This window comes from Cricetulus griseus, chromosome 2 (genome assembly GCF_003668045.3).
Source record: "Cricetulus griseus strain 17A/GY chromosome 2, alternate assembly CriGri-PICRH-1.0, whole genome shotgun sequence".
NCBI lineage: Eukaryota > Metazoa > Chordata > Mammalia > Rodentia > Cricetidae > Cricetulus > Cricetulus griseus.
The window spans coordinates 6,416,188-6,431,282 of NC_048595.1; the positions used below are offsets into that span (position 1 = coordinate 6,416,188).

The 15,095-nt window shown below is 51.4% G+C and overlaps 1 protein-coding gene across 2 annotated transcripts in view; it reads left to right on the top strand.

Moving 5' to 3' along the window:
* The first annotated feature begins 7,465 nt into the window (after positions 1-7,465).
* The window catches only part of Spsb1 (splA/ryanodine receptor domain and SOCS box containing 1), a 59,256-nt gene continuing 51,626 nt past the window's right edge, over positions 7,466-15,095 (top strand). Inside the window, exon 1 of one of the 2 annotated variants that reach the window (XM_027398284.2) lies at positions 7,466-7,598. The gene's annotated coding sequence lies outside the window, so the exon portion shown is untranslated. The remainder of the gene's footprint in view (positions 7,599-15,095) is intronic. The other variant, XM_035439400.1, reaches the window with a different exon arrangement.

The window sequence follows — 15,095 nt, forward strand, 5'->3', positions numbered from 1 at the left end:
AGATTGCCTCTCTGATAGGTGTCGTGAGGGAAGGCCAGGAGGAGAAGCTCCTGGAGCGAGGCCTGCAGCAGCTGTGGTGGGAAAAAGCACGAGGATGAGGAGGTGAAGGGTGGGGGAAGAGTGGTGGGGTTAGAAGAGGTGGCAAGAGGTACCCGGTGCAGAGGGGATGGAAGGCAGGCCACCAAGGGCCTTGTAGCCATGGTCAGATTGTGGGACTCTGTTTTAAAAATATTGATTGACTGTGGAGTGTGTGTGTGTGTGTGTGTGTGTGTGTGTGTGTGTGTGTGTGTGTGTGTGTGTGTGTACATGCTTGCCCCCACACCCTTGCTTTCTGTGCAATGAACATGGAGGACATCCTGAGGGAATCTGTTCTCTCTTTCCACCACATGGGTTCTGGAGATCAAACCCAGGCCTCGGGTTTGGCAGCAAGCGCCTTTGCCTGCTGAGCCACACTGACTGCCTTTGGGCTCTGTTTTAATAGTGTGGGATAATGGGACTTCACATTACAGAGACCATTTCTGTTGCTGAGTGGGATGCTGATTGGAAGGCTGAGTTCCCAAAGGGAAGAGAAGGAAGGGCCGTCCTAGGCAGTGTGCAGAGGGTGAGAGGACCAACGCTCCAAGCTCTTGGTGTGAGGCAGGGGCTGACTCAGTCTCACCTTCCATCCTTGTGGGATCGACACCAACAAGCTCCCAGCATGCAGCAGGGTGTAGGGCTCATGCCCAGTAAATGCTAATGCCGAGTGAATGAGGAAACTGAGCCTTGCTAGGTGTGAAGATGGATCTGTGGGTCTGTGGCTCATGATCAAGCAAGCTCTGTGGTGGGGACTGGAGAGGAGACCGAGTCCCTAGCTGCTGGAGGTGTCCTCATTTGGGGACAACAGAGTGGCTTTTCTAGATGCTTTATGTAGAACAATGGTTCTTAACCTTCTCAATGCTGTAACATTTTAATATAGTTCTTCATGCTGGGGTGACCCCCCAACCATAAAATCATTTTTGTTGCTACTTCGTAACTGTAATTTTTCTACTGTTACAAATTGTAATGTAAATATCTGTGTTTTCCAATGGTCTTATGGTGTCACTGTGAAAGGGTCGTTTGACCCCCAAAGGGGTCAAGACCCACAGGATGAGAACTACTAATACAGAGTCTTGAACTTCTGAGCCAGAGTCCTGAGTAGAGGTGTTCTTGCCCCAAGCTTCAAGTAAAAGAAAAACAGACCATTGAACAAATACACCTAAAATGAGTTCTTTTTAAAAATGGCTTAATAAAAAAAATGTGTGTGTGTGTGTGTGTGTGTGTGTGTGTGTGTGTGTGTGTGTGTGTGTGTTGCCTGTATGTCTGGATACAACGTTTGCTCCTGGTGCCTTCAGAGGTCAGGATAAGTTATCAGTTCCCTGAAACTAGAATTATGTATAGTTGCGAACCACCACCTGGGTCTTAACCACTGAGCTATCCCTACAGTCCCATGAAGTAATTTTTCATTCTCTCTGCTACTGTCTGAACAATGCCACTTGCTATGTTTATGTGTACACGTGTGTGTGTGTGTGTGTGTGTGTGTGTATATGTGTGCGAGTGTGTATATATATGTGTGTGTACATGTGTATGTACATGTGTGTGAGTGTGTATATATGTGTGTGTACATGTGTGTATATATGTGTGTGTGTACATGTGTGTGTACACGTCTGTGTGGCTTGTGTGTGTGAGTGTGTATATATATGTGTGTGTAAATGTGTGTACATGTGTGTGAGTGTGTATATATATGTGTGTGTACATGTGTGTGTGCATGTGTGTGAGTATGGGTGTGTGTGTACGTGTGTGTGTGTGTGTGTGTGTGTGTGTGTGTCTTGTGTGTAGAGGCTGGAAGTCAAGATTGCATGTCATCTTAAATCTCTCTCTACCTTATATTTTGAGACAGGGTCTCTCACTGAACCTGGAATTCACTGATTGCTCAACTAGACTGGCTGGCAGTGAGCCCCAGGATCCTCCTGTCTCTGCCTCCTCAGCACTGGTGGTGCCACCATGGCCACCTTCTTATCAGGTCTTCATTTTGTCCAGTGGTCCAGCTCCCCAGACCTGAGTGATCGAGGGGTCCCATTTCACCCTTTCCCATTTACATGGAAATTCTCTAAAGCCAGGAGCTTGGCCTGTTTTGTTTACCATTTGATGGTGTGCAGAGCAGCACAGGACAGTTCTCTGCAGGGACTGAGGGGGGAAAGCAATAGTCTTACCCAGTGTGCTGGGTCCTGAATGCTACAGTGCTGGCCTGTGGGGTAAGATGTGCCCACTGCTGCCATAATGGCACAAAGATTATAGGAGTAACTAGCTGCTTTCTGTTTGAACCCGAGGCCTTTTCCTTAAGAGGGAATTCATTTCTGGTACTGTAAACCTGGTTAAAAGCTTGGGAGGTTGTGGGCCCTGGGGTCGGGGAGAGGATGCTACTATTGTTTTACTAAGTGGTCATGTTGTCAGAGCGCCTTGTAAAAATTTATTGCTTATGCCCATAGACTGTGCTGCTTCCATCCTTGGCCAGGGAGATTTCTGCTACGAGCAGTGGTTAGTACAAAGCCACTGGACTGGCCCACATGCTGAAAATAACGGCTACTGAGCCCTCAGCCCTGCATGGGACAGACATCTCTGCTAATAGCTCCCCCCATGCACACTGCCCAAGGCTTATGGGAAGTCCTTGAAGAGGGAACAGAAAGATGTGGGAGCTGAAGGAAGGGGGGGGTACTGTGACATGCTGTCTTCTGGACATGCGTGTGTCTTGTGCTCATGAACTCGCCGCAGCTACAGTTACTCAAACAACCCCCGTGTATGAGCAGGCCAACGAGATCAGGTCCGTATTCCGTCAGACAGCACCAAGTGAACTCAGTGGGTTAAAAAAAAAATAGAAAGGAAAAAAGAAAAGCACAGTGTGCGTGCATTAAGATTCTTGAGACTGGGCGGCAGGGAGAAAAGAAAAGAGCCCTAAAACTTAATAAAACAAATAAATACTGAGGGGCCGGAGGAAGAAATACTTCACGGAAGCATTCATTTATACTGTATTAATACAGTTTTACCATTCTAGTAAAGATGTCCTAGGGGAAAAATACCCAGAAGGACTGGTAAAAAAATTACTAGTGAAAAGCTGACAGGCACCAGCATCCCAGTGGACTGGCTATTATTTTGCTGGAAGGAGTTTTAGAAGATATTGCAGTAAGGGGGCTGGGGGGGGGCTCAGTGGTTAAGAGCTCTGGCTGCTCTTCCAGAGGATGTGGGTTCAACTCTTAGCACCCACGTGACAGTTCACAACCATCCAAAACTCCCAGTTCCAGGGCATTCTCTCTGGCCTCCACCAGTACCAGGCACTCATGCAGTATGCTTGTGTACATGCAGGTAAAACACTCATTGATATAAAAATAAATACATCTAGCCAGCCGTTGGTGGCACACACCTTTAATCCCAGCACTAGGGAGGCAGAGTCACAAGGATCTCTGTGAGTTTGAGGCCAGCCTGGTCAGAGCAAGTTTCAGGACGGCCTCCAAAACAGTGCAAGAAACCCTGTCTCAAAAAATAAATAAATAATTAAAAATGAGCATTTCAATAACTGTTGTCCCAAGATCCTCCCTCTCCTCCTATCCCCCATCTCTATAGGAGACCATGTAGCCCAGGCTGGTCTTGAACTCACTATGTAAGGGATTCTGACCTTGAACTTCAGCTTTTCCTGCCTCGACCTCCCCAGCACTGGGTTTACAGGTATATGCCAGCAAGGCTAGGTTATGTGATGCTGAGCATGCTACCAACTGAGCTGCATCCCACAGAATGACTGTTTCTTCAAGCCTGGGAACTACCCAAACCATAAAGTTACCCAAACTTTTCTCTGAACCTTTGCTAGAGCTATACTGCAATCTCACATTGTGCCAGCAGGTGTCAGTGTTCAATAACGTGTGATCCTGCAACCCCCGCCCCCCCCCCCAACAAATATGGGAAGGATAGATAGACACACTAATTCATGAACATTACATGATTAAAATCTGTGGAAGAACTAGCCTAGTTTCGCTTTGCAAGAGAAATCTATCTTAAACAATGGCCTGCATTTATTAATATGCTCTTTCTGTTTTGGTGGCTCTTGCCATGTCATAGATTGATCTCACAAATCCCCGGGAATCTTTAAATTCCTCAAAACCTTTTGATTTCATCCTAACACAATGCCCCGCACTCATATTTGTTAGATGGACACACACCTGTGAGAAGGTGCCTCTCTGAGCCCTGGAAAACACCTGGGGCAGTTCTCTGGATAACAAAACCAATAACAAAATCTCTTGGGCTGGGTAAAGCACCCTCCACAACTGTGAGGATCTGAGACAAAATCCCCAGCACCCGTGAAAAGTAGGCCAGGGTAGTGATCCTCTAGAATCTCATTTCGACACTCAGACTTCCAGACGAGGGTGGAGACTGGAGAATCCCCAGAAGCTCTGGCAGAAATGAAGACATTTTAAAGGGACACGTGTCTCTCAGTCTGACTGTCAGACTATTCAAACAGTGGACCCCAGAGAAATGGGAATGTCCCCAGGACTCTCACGCTGGCAGAAGTAAAGGACACCAGCTGGAGGGGAATTTGTCTCCCAGAGAGATTTCACAGAGTTCTAGAAACTCTTGAGACATCTCTACAGGATGAGACTGAAGGCCGGACAATGATGGGCCTGTCATGGTGGAGCCGTGTTTTGACTGGGACTGCTTGGATGTGCATATCCTGGGCTTCTATGCACCCGTGGGAACCTCAAAGATGAACTTGTGGGATTTACTGGATCTCTCTGTCCCTCTCCCCAGTGCAACTGTATGAATATATCTTCTTTTTTCTGCTTTCTACTTTTAATTTGGCTCTACTAATTGGCTTATTGAGTATAGGTGTTCTGGCCTGACTTGAAACGCAAGCTGTAACCCCAAGTTCAATAACATTCCCAGGCCATCTAGCCTGGAGTGTGCTGTAGCAAGTAAGAGACCCTTGTCTCAAGAAGTCGAGGACCAATGCCTGAGGTTGTCCTGGCCTGGTACACTGTTGCCCACATTTACATATAGAGGCACGCACACAAAAATTAACCTCGAAACAGTCTCTGCAGGTTCAGTATCTTGGTCAAGGACACACAGTGGGCGAACAGCAGAGTTGGAGTTTACACTAGGCTGCTCCTATTCCAAAGCATCTCAGAGAAGACGGAGCCTGTAGCCTTTTAAAAACAGCAGGATTCTTCCCTTCTGGCTCAAATGTCCAAGACATCTCAAGCTAGATCTGGAGTGGTCATCAGAAGAAGCAAGTCTGTGCAGGCTTGTTCCCTAGTGTCCATTCTTATCATTTTCTCAAGATTAAAGAAGTGAGCAAATTATATCAGCTGCATCCATGACACAAAAGGCGCGGGAGGCTTGGGCAGAGCTGGGAGTGTGCATCCTCCTTCGTTCCTGTGGGTCGCAGGCCTGACTCAGGCTCCGGCTCCAAGCATTTGTTAGCTGACCTTCCGATGGTGTTTATCAGCTGCTATTACACTATTGCGAGGTTATGGCTTGTCAGCAAGCAATAGTATTACAGCCCTTTCACTCACAATCCAGCCTTGAGGATTCTTTAGTAGGGCTTGCTGTGAGTCACAGAGGTCACTGCTGTGTGACTAACCACCTGACATCTAGCCTACCCTCCCAGGATCCCGTGGGGGTGTGGGGGGGTGTGGGGAAGAAGACTGCCAGTATCTAGTTACCCAATGGGATCGGAACTCAGGAGTTCAAGATTCCTGCTGACGGACAGCTAGCTGTTCAAGACTTCTGAGGTCTGCCTTTCTGGGGTCACCCCAAATGAACAGCTGCCATTCTACTCGTTTGAAATGTGCCCCAGTCTGTCCTGGAAGCTGTCCCCCAGGCAGAAGACAAGGCCTAGAAGAATACTCTTTGGGGAACCTGAATGTATGCGGGCCCCTGGTATACGGCCCGCAGCCCTATGAGATGACCACACCTGACAAGGGACACACTTCTCCCGCACTGCACACGGAACATGGGCCTCCTCCAGCGCTGGAATAGGTCGGTGGTGGCTGTGATCACTCCAGAATGCTACACGTTTTCAGACTGGGGAGGGGCTAACAGGAGGGGTTCGCCCAGTGGGAAGTACCCCAAAGTCACTGACAAGGCTGCCCATCTATATAGTTGTGGACTTGAACCCATCGGGCCCCAGGGAGGCCACATTTCCCCGCTCAGGCACACCTTGTCCATGGCAGGTGGAGGCACCTGTGCTTTCAAACAAAACTAAACTGACCAACGTTGCTGGAGTCATCACACCGTCCTCTGGGCCTTCAGGTTGCATCTTCACAGTGCGTGATTAAATAACGACAGTGGCCACAGTACTTACAGCAACCTCTCCAGCGTCCCCTCCCCACTCAGGTGAAGAGTGGGGAGATCTTAGGGGGATTTCATTAAGACGGGAATGTGAAATCCCCGGTCACCCGTGACTCCTTCCTATCTTGTGCACAGTGAGGGGAAAGGAATGTTCCTTCCACAGACTAGAACCTCTAACAGAGCTTTTTATGTGAGATCCTAAAAGGTGGAGACTCCCTGTCGCTCATGTGGTCCTAAGCTCGGGGCTGTCTAGGTCCTGTGGATGCTTATGGAACCAGTCCCTCGGGGGCTCCAGATCCTGAGATGCCTGCTTGGCCCCATGGGCGAGAGTGAGCATGTAGCCCAGTGGGATTGCGAATTGACTCTTACACCGTCCTTTGCACGCAGGCATTACAACTTGGGAGTTTCAAACGAGTTAAGCAAGGGTTTGCTCCTCTGATTATTGCTATAACCTCACCCTGCCAAACGTGTCGCCCCCCCACCCCCCGTGAATGAGCCTCTACTCCCCAACGCAGGGCCTGGCACCACCGCAGCTCTCCGCAGGGGTTCCGTTATTACAATCCCGGCTTCGGGCCCAGGCTTTCCCAAAAACTCCTCCAGAGGGATTGAAGCTGTTGCTGCAGACGCCAGGGCAGAGATGCCTGGCTGCAGCCTCCACCACCCCAGGGAGCCTCCGCTAGAGGGAGGTGGCGAGGGCTGCAGAGCTCGCACGCCCGCCCGCCCGCAATCCCGCCTCGCCTCTGTACCCTGTGCGCTGTGCGCTCTCGGGCGCCTCGCAGCGCTCAGAGCTGGGAAAAACCCAAAGACTCGGCCTGGAGAGTAGAGGGGCGTGGCGAGGAGAAGGGGCGGGGCTCGGTGGAAAAGTAGGGAGGGGCGTGGCGTGGGAGGGGCTGGCAGAGAGGGGAGGGCGGGGATAAAGGGCGCGCCCCGAGGTAGGGCGTGGCGTGAGGAACTGGACGTGGGGCGTGGCAGGGCGGTGGAAGGCGGGGTGGGGCGTGCAAACCCCGCCCACGGCACGTCCCTCTTTCCCTCCACCGCCCCCCCCCCCCCTTTAGAGCGGTCGGTTGGTTTTTCTCCTCAGCGCACGAGTCGCGCTCGAGCGGCCCGCGCGGTTGCTTGCTGCAGGAACCAGCTCCAGGCGCTGGCGCCGGGGCCGCGGGAAGGAAGCGACTTCGCTCTGCAGCAGCGGGCGCGGTCCGGGGCACCGCGAGCCTCCGGAGCTCCAGGGGCTGCGGCCTCTCTGCACGGTAGGCGGCGCGGGGCACGGAAGACCCGGTCGGTGGGTGGGTGGCTGGGTGGGCGCGCGGGCGGCCTCTGGGACCCGGGCAGGGGCGACGTGGGGACCGCCGCGCCGTGGGAGCCGAGAGGGTGAGCTCGGGGCAGAGCGTGCGCGTAGGGTGGGCACCCGGCGTGAAGCGCTGGCCCAGAAGCCCTGCTCGCTGTGGGTCCCTGGAGAGGGGCCGGGCGCCGCCCAGCGCGCGGCCGCCTGTGCTGCCGAGGGCGGCTCCTGGAAGCTCTGGGGTCCCACCTGCGGGGGCGGCGCTGGGCGGGGGCCTCAGTGCGGCGGGGACCGTCGCGCCGAGGGATGGACCTCGGCTGCAGAACGGAAAGAGGCCTGGGGCGCGCGATGGTCTTCGGGGCGCTTAGGGCTCTGTTCTGGAGGCTGGCTCCGGTTGCCCAAGTAGAGTGGACCCCTTCTGCACCGAGCATAGCGACCCTGCTGAGTTAAGTTAGTTTCGCTTTTCCCGCCAGTCCGGGCTCTTATTTGCAGCGGTCACTATTGTCCCGGTCCCCCAGCGATCCAGCTTCGTAGAGCCTCTCAATGGGAGACCGCCTGGTGTCACTGCGCGCGGCGCCAGCCACCCCGGAGCCGCCGATGCTTCTCCCGGCAACCGGGGTTATGTCAGGAAATCGATGGAAACAGAAACAAGAGCAGCCAGAGTTGGCTGGTGGAGCAGCGGGGTGGATTACCCCGCGCCTGCCGAGTGTGTAAAAACTCCTTAATTTCCAAGTTTACCAGCGTGCGATGGCAAAGGCGCCGAATGTTTGCCAAATGGTGTCTGTAAAGATGCTTGCCGGCCAGGAAGTTCTGTGTGCTTTTGAGTATGGGCGTGTGTCCTCGTGTGTTTGTGTGTCTGTGTCCCTGTGAATATGTGTTTTCTAAGTGTTTTGAGTGTCTGTGAACATATTTCTGTGGCATGAGCATGTGTCTATACATCTCTCTCTCTCTCTCTCTCTCTCTCTCTCTCTCTCTCTCTCTCTCTCTCTCTCTCCCCCCTCCCTCTGTGTGTGTGTGTGTGTGTTTGTTTGCACACCCATCTGGGATAACCAGTGGGGCTGACTTTAGCTCTGGAAGGCTGCAGAGTGTGACTCCCCTTTGCCTGTTTGGTTCTGGTAAGTGGGGTATTGCTGGAGCGTTAGCTGGCACCCTTCCAGGGAAGCCCCTGCCACTGCCAGCTGAGCAGGGCTCCTGCTCCTCTCTCTTCCTCTCTCTTTTTCTCTGAAAGCAAACTGTACCGTGTGGTGGTGAGCTGGCAGAGGCTGCTTCCTGAGTGAGTAATATTTAATTAAATACTCTAGTTTGTAGCATCAGAAACTGCTCATGAGCTGAGTTTTAACAGGTGTTTATGGTAACAGTGCTAACCCCATGACGAAGGCTTGGTGTCCTTGGAGAGAGAGAGAGAGAGAGAGAGAGAGAGAGAGAGAGAGAGAGAGAGAGAGAGAGAGAGAGAGTGTGTGTGTGTGTGTGTGTGTGTGTATGTGTACACACTGAGGTAGGATGGCCTGGAGGGAGTTGGTGACTTTCTTCCTAATTGTTCGATGTGAGGAGACGGGACTGCCTTCCTAACTTCCATCTCTGGGAGGTGGAAATCACTACGCTAACATTAGTGGTATAGACAGCAGGAATCGTGAAATCAGGGAAGCACTACATCACTTTAAGAATATCTAACTAGACCAGCCCTTTCCCAGCAGAAGCCCAGAGAGGTTGGGTGACTTACCCAAAGTGCTGTGGACCAAGCTCCAAGCCCTGTCCTGGCTGTTGTTGGTTAGTGTCTCCGACACTGAGGTCATAGGCCAGGCAGCTGCAAAGTGATGAACTGGATTAGGTCATTTGAAACATTTCTTCCCCTCCTCTTTCTGCAGGGAGCACTTCTTCCAGTAGATGGATGTTATCTGGGTGGTGGTGGGGGGGTTGCTGAGTCCAGAAACTTTACAAATCTTTTTCTTACTTAAGCCTAGACCCCACTCAAATCAGCCAGACCAAACCCTGGGGAGAAGCCGCAGCTGCCCGAGTCTTCGGAAGGAGTGGTCTTGCCTGGGGCCCTGGGTGAGGTCACTTAGGGGGTAAATGAGGCTGCCTGAGGATGAGGTTGTGCCAGCAAGGGTGGACACACCCTTCAATGGGTTCCTCACGGCTACTGCATAAAACTGGCCCCCTCGGAATCAGCAAAGATGTTGAATTCTCCTTGCTCCCAGGAGGTGCTGCTGCTCATGGGATGTTGGTGCTTCCTTCTTGAACCTGCTACCTTCTCCTGAGTGTATGAAGCTTGGGGGCAGATGTATCTTTTTCGCTTTTAGCGAAGTGTTCAGAGTCTAGTCTAGGAATTTCACACCAGTCCCTTTCAGAAATAGGGTGTGGCTGGTATGTGTGAATTGATTCATCTTGTTATGGGTGCACAGCTCGTGGCAGGTATGGTTCAGTCTGTCTAGGCATAAGCACACAGGCCCTGCGTTGACTGCCAGCCAGGTCAGTGAGAGCAGAGTGAAAGGCTGTCGTCTGTCACCTTTCTTCTCTTTCTCTCTTTCTTTCTTCCTTCCTTCCTTCCTTCCTTCCTTCCTTTCTTTCTTTCTTTCTTTCTTTCTTTCTTTCTTTCTTTCTTTCTTTCTTTCTTTCTTGTTTTTGAGACAGGGTTTCTCTGCAGCTTTGGAGGCTCTCCTGGAACTAACTCTTGTAGACCAGGCTGGCCTTGAACTCACAGAGATCTGCCTGTCTCTGCCTCCCCGAGTTCTGGGACTAAAGGCCTACGCCACCACTGCCTAGTGTCTGTCATCTTTCAATACTGTGCTCATCTCCCCCAGATGGCATCCTCTCCAACAGAGAGTCAGTCAGGGCCTTGTGCTGCAAGGGCTCTGGTGTGACCCCTCTTCCTATTCCTGGTGGGCATGTCCTAGTGCTCTGATCTAAGCCTTGGACACTTTAACTTGTCTGCTCTTCCCAGGAGCCCTAGACTGTGGGTCCTCTCACCCTCCCTCCCTCTTTGCCCCAGTTGGCAGGTTGCATAGTCAAGGTCTGTTTGCCACCAAATGGTGAAGTTGAAACTCCAATCTAGACTTTGGTCACCATCACAGCATCTCACTCTGTGCTTTTCCTGTCCCTTCAGCAAGTTCGTGCTAACTTAATTTTTTTTAATGATTGCGTGTATATGATGTGTTTGTGAAGGAGTGTACAAGTGCCTAAGTATATGTGTGTAGAGGTCAGAGAACAACTTTGTGGACTCCATTCTCTCTACGTTATGTAGGTACTGGGGGTCAAACACAGACTGTCAGGTTTGTGTAGCTATGGTCTGATGAAACACCTTGACAGCCCCTGTTAATTTTTTTAAATTATTTTTTTGTTGTTGTTGCAAAAAAAAAAAAATCCAATCATGGATCAGTAGAAAGGAGAATGTAATGAATAAGTCCCCACATTCCTCCACCAGTTCCAAGGACCAACACACACAGGTGTACATAAGTGAATGTACACATGAGCATATGCATATTTACATGTTGGAATATTCCAAAGCAGAAATATGTTGTCAGCTTACTAGTAGTTACCTTTTAAGACATATGTAAGGGGAGAACTGCATTCAAAAGCGACCCTGTGACTGACTCCCTGTGAGGGTAAGATTTGGGTTAGTGTGCCCCCTGCACTTTGAAAGTGAGGTTGATGCTCATTCTTGAGGGAGAGGACTGCGCAGCCAGTCAGGGCCTCAGCTTGGTGCCACTCCTCAGAGCCTCTGGACGGCGTCCTGCTTATTTAGCCTTGTAAAAGTTCTGTTCGTTGCCTAATATTAAAAAGAATGAGTCTGAGGATCATGAGGCAAACCACATCGGCTTAGGCTCTCTCGGCCTCCCTGAAGAGTTGGGCAAGAGAAGCCGCCAAGGCACAGCCCAGCTCTGCCTGCTGTGCAGGCCCAGGCCTTGTGCAATGCTGGTGCCGGGGGTCATGGCAGGCCTGGGCGTCAGGGAACGAGAGAAACATTTGTCAACAAATTCTGGACTAGACCTCAACCCAAGCTCAGCTCTTCAGCTCGCAGGGCTGGTGGTGGATGGAGGGGGTCTGGGAGCCTGTGCTTCCCCAGGGAACGTCTGGGAAAAGAAGGGGAGCTCCGGGTAACCCAGGCTGAATGTGGAGGGGGATTGCGATGTGACCTCCACCCTCAGAAAAGGACGGCTGAGTGGGACTTCAGCCCTGCCTGAAGGGACAAGGCCTCCACTCTGTCCCTCATTGTGAACCCTGCTTACTGGGTGAGCTGTGTGATGCTCCCTGAAGCTGCTGGCTATGCTTTGGGGACACCTTGATTGTTAAAGTCACACCTGTGTACATTACTTTTCTTGTTTCCATGACAAAATACCTGTGAAAAACAACTTAAAGAGTCATTTTGTCATCTTGGGGAGGGCGTGGCACAGAAGCCTATGGCCCTGTGGCATCGGGTCCAGTCAGGAAACAGGGAGAGATGAGCGCTGGGACTCCTCTCATTCACTTTATCTCATTTATTCAGCCCAGGGCCATCCGGGACCATGCCACTCACATTCAGGGTGGGTTTCCCCAACTCAGCTATACCTCTAGAAATACCATCACAGACAAACCTGGAGGAGTGTCTCCTCGGTGAGTCTAAATCCCATCAAGTTGACCAGGAAGACTAAATATCATAGCACCCTTGTATTGTGAGCAGCTGGGTCTCCTGCTTGTCACCCCATCCCTAAGGAGCAAAGACTTTTGCCCTTTGGGTCACCTTACCTGTGCAAGGTGAACTGCCCCTCCCAAACATTAAGAAGAGCCCACAAGCCTATGTGGGTGGACTTTGTGGGTTTGGGGTCATGGTGGCAGAGGGACACAAAGTTGAGTCTGCTGAATTTATTGAGGTTGAGATTCTTCATTTAAAACTGCAGTTCCAAGGGTTAGGCAGGATGCTAACAGGTTGGTTGGCTGGCTGGAACATGAAAAGTTGGCGCACCGTGTTGGAACAGGAGATGCCAAATCTCCCTGGGTTTAATGGAGGAAAGAGTCGGTGGCTGGAAAGATTGGAATTCCAGAGGGGCAGATCTCCAGCTTAAAACCTCACCGCCCATCCTGGGAGGGTCCAGAGGATGAACTTCCCACCAATCCTCTGGGAGACAGATTCAGGAGAAGAGATTCACCACTCCTAAAGTGCCACTTGCTCTTCTCAGACCTGACGTGGAACCCCGAGAACTCTGAGATTGGGGAAGTAATTGGATGGGGGAGAAGGAGGCTGAGAGGTGGCTCTCAGCCTGCAAAGGCAGGGTGGGTGTAATTAGTAATTATGGTAATGGAGGCAGAGCAAAGCAGCAATCACAGCCGTCTGGCTCGTGCAGACCTACGGGGCTGGTGAGTTAATCACCATGTTCCTAGAAGTGAAATGGATGGGAAGCCTGCTGCATTCTTGACCGTACAAGCAAAAAGCCTCCTGGGTGAGTGAACTGATCTAACTGAAATCATAAAAACAGAACTGTGGCTCCTCCACTAGTTCCCAACCTGGCCCAGTTTTCAGGCCCTGAACTCAATGACAGGGAGGCCAGGCTTACCTGAGCACACCCAGTATCACTCATGAAAGTTTATACTGCTAATCTTTCGGCCAGGCCTCCCAAAGGGCCTTAAGACCTCTAAGCAGGATGCCTGTGTACTGGGGAAAAGGAACAGAGTGCCCTGGGACTAGTGGATGTTACCTCTGAGCTGACTGGAGTCCCGGAGTCTGGAATTGCCATTGTGGTCCTTCCTTCCCGTAGGGGCTGATGGAGATCATGTGGTCCATCCGTGGATTTTCAGGTTAGATCAGACGCTGAGGGTGCAATGGGTCCCCAAACATGTCCCCTGGTTGTTTTTTCCAACCCCAGGATGTAATTGGAACAGAAAGTATAACAGCTGGCATAGTCATCATGTTGATTCCCTGACCTGTGGAGCAAGGCCAGCTACAGTGACCAAGTCACACAGCATGGGTTAGAAACGTGTCCACCCAGGGAGACCATAAGTTGGGAGCAATGCCGATCTCTTAGGAGGGATTTCAGAGATGAGCACCCCCATCAAGGGGTTGAGAGATGCCAAGGGTGGTTGGTGATCTCCCCACCCAGGTCCCCACTCATCTCCACAAAGGACATGCAGCCTGTGCAGAACACATACGGCTCTTAGGGAATAACAGTGCCCATCGTTAGCTGGACCAAGTGGCCACTCCAGCTGTTGCTGCCATTCCAGATGTGGCTCTCACATCTGGTACCTGGTATGTAGCTATCGACCTGCAAATGCCTTTTTCTGCAGACCTGCCCACAAGACCTTCGGGAAGTAGTTCACTTTCTCTTGGCAAGGCCAGCGATGGTCATGTGTGGCCCCACCTCCTGTTCTGTGGCACAGTCTGCTGGGGGGGCGGGGGCGGGGGCAGGGGCGGGGGCGGTCTTGCTTTCCTTCCCTTCCACAATATGCCCCATGTGGCGATGATGTTAACAGTACTGTGCTGTTTGGATTGAATGAGCAAGAGGTGAAAGCCACTCCAGATTACTGGTAAGACATCTTCATGACAGAAGTTGGAAATAAGACCTACTGAAATTTAGGGGCCCTTTGCATCAGTGAAGTTTGTATGAGTCTGTGGTGTGAGGCATGTCGGAACACCCCTTCTCAGGCAAAGGATAAGTTGTGCCTGGCCCTGCCTACGCCAAGAAAGAAGCATAACGCTAAGCAGACCTATTTGGAGATAGTACATTCCACAGTTGGGTGTGTTACTCCGGCCCATCTATTGAGGGACTCTCCACGCTGCTGGTTTTCAGTGGGACCAGCAGGAGAAGGCTCTGCAACAGATGCAGGCTCCCGTGTGGACTGCTTTTGTGTCTGGGCTGCATGATCCAGAAGCTCGGGTGAGCCTTGAGGTGTTGTGGAAGATAAGGATTCTATTTGGAGCCCTTGGCACCTCCACAAGTGAATCACAGCACAAGTGGTTGGGATTCTGGAGCATGGCCCAGCTGCTATCCCCAAATAACTACTCTCCTTTTGAGAGGCAGCCCGTGGCAAGCTGCTGGGCCTTACTGGAAAGCGAACCTTTGACCACGGGCCACCGCTTCATCATTTGATCTGAGCCACCCATATGAACTGGTGTTATTGGGCCTCCCTAAGCCATAAAGATGGATGTGTGCATAGGAACAATCCACAGGTATTTATAAGAACCTGAGCTGTGCCTGCAGGCTCAAGTGCGTAGATAGAGGACATCTAGCTAGATATGTGCGTCCCAAGCAAATGGTCATTTAAAGATGACCTGGGCACAGAGGATGTTAATATTCAGGTGGCTAGGGATGACTTGTTTTGAAGGTAACTGACCAGATTCTTTCCCCAGCCGGCCTTCCTATTGCCCAGTGATGTCCTAAAGTGGCCACGGTGCCAGAGAAGGCCACTGTGTGAGAAGCAGGGAGACTGATGCTTGGAAATTATGTGTATAACACACGTGCATGGCTTGTTTCTGTCTCTATGGAAAATAGTCATG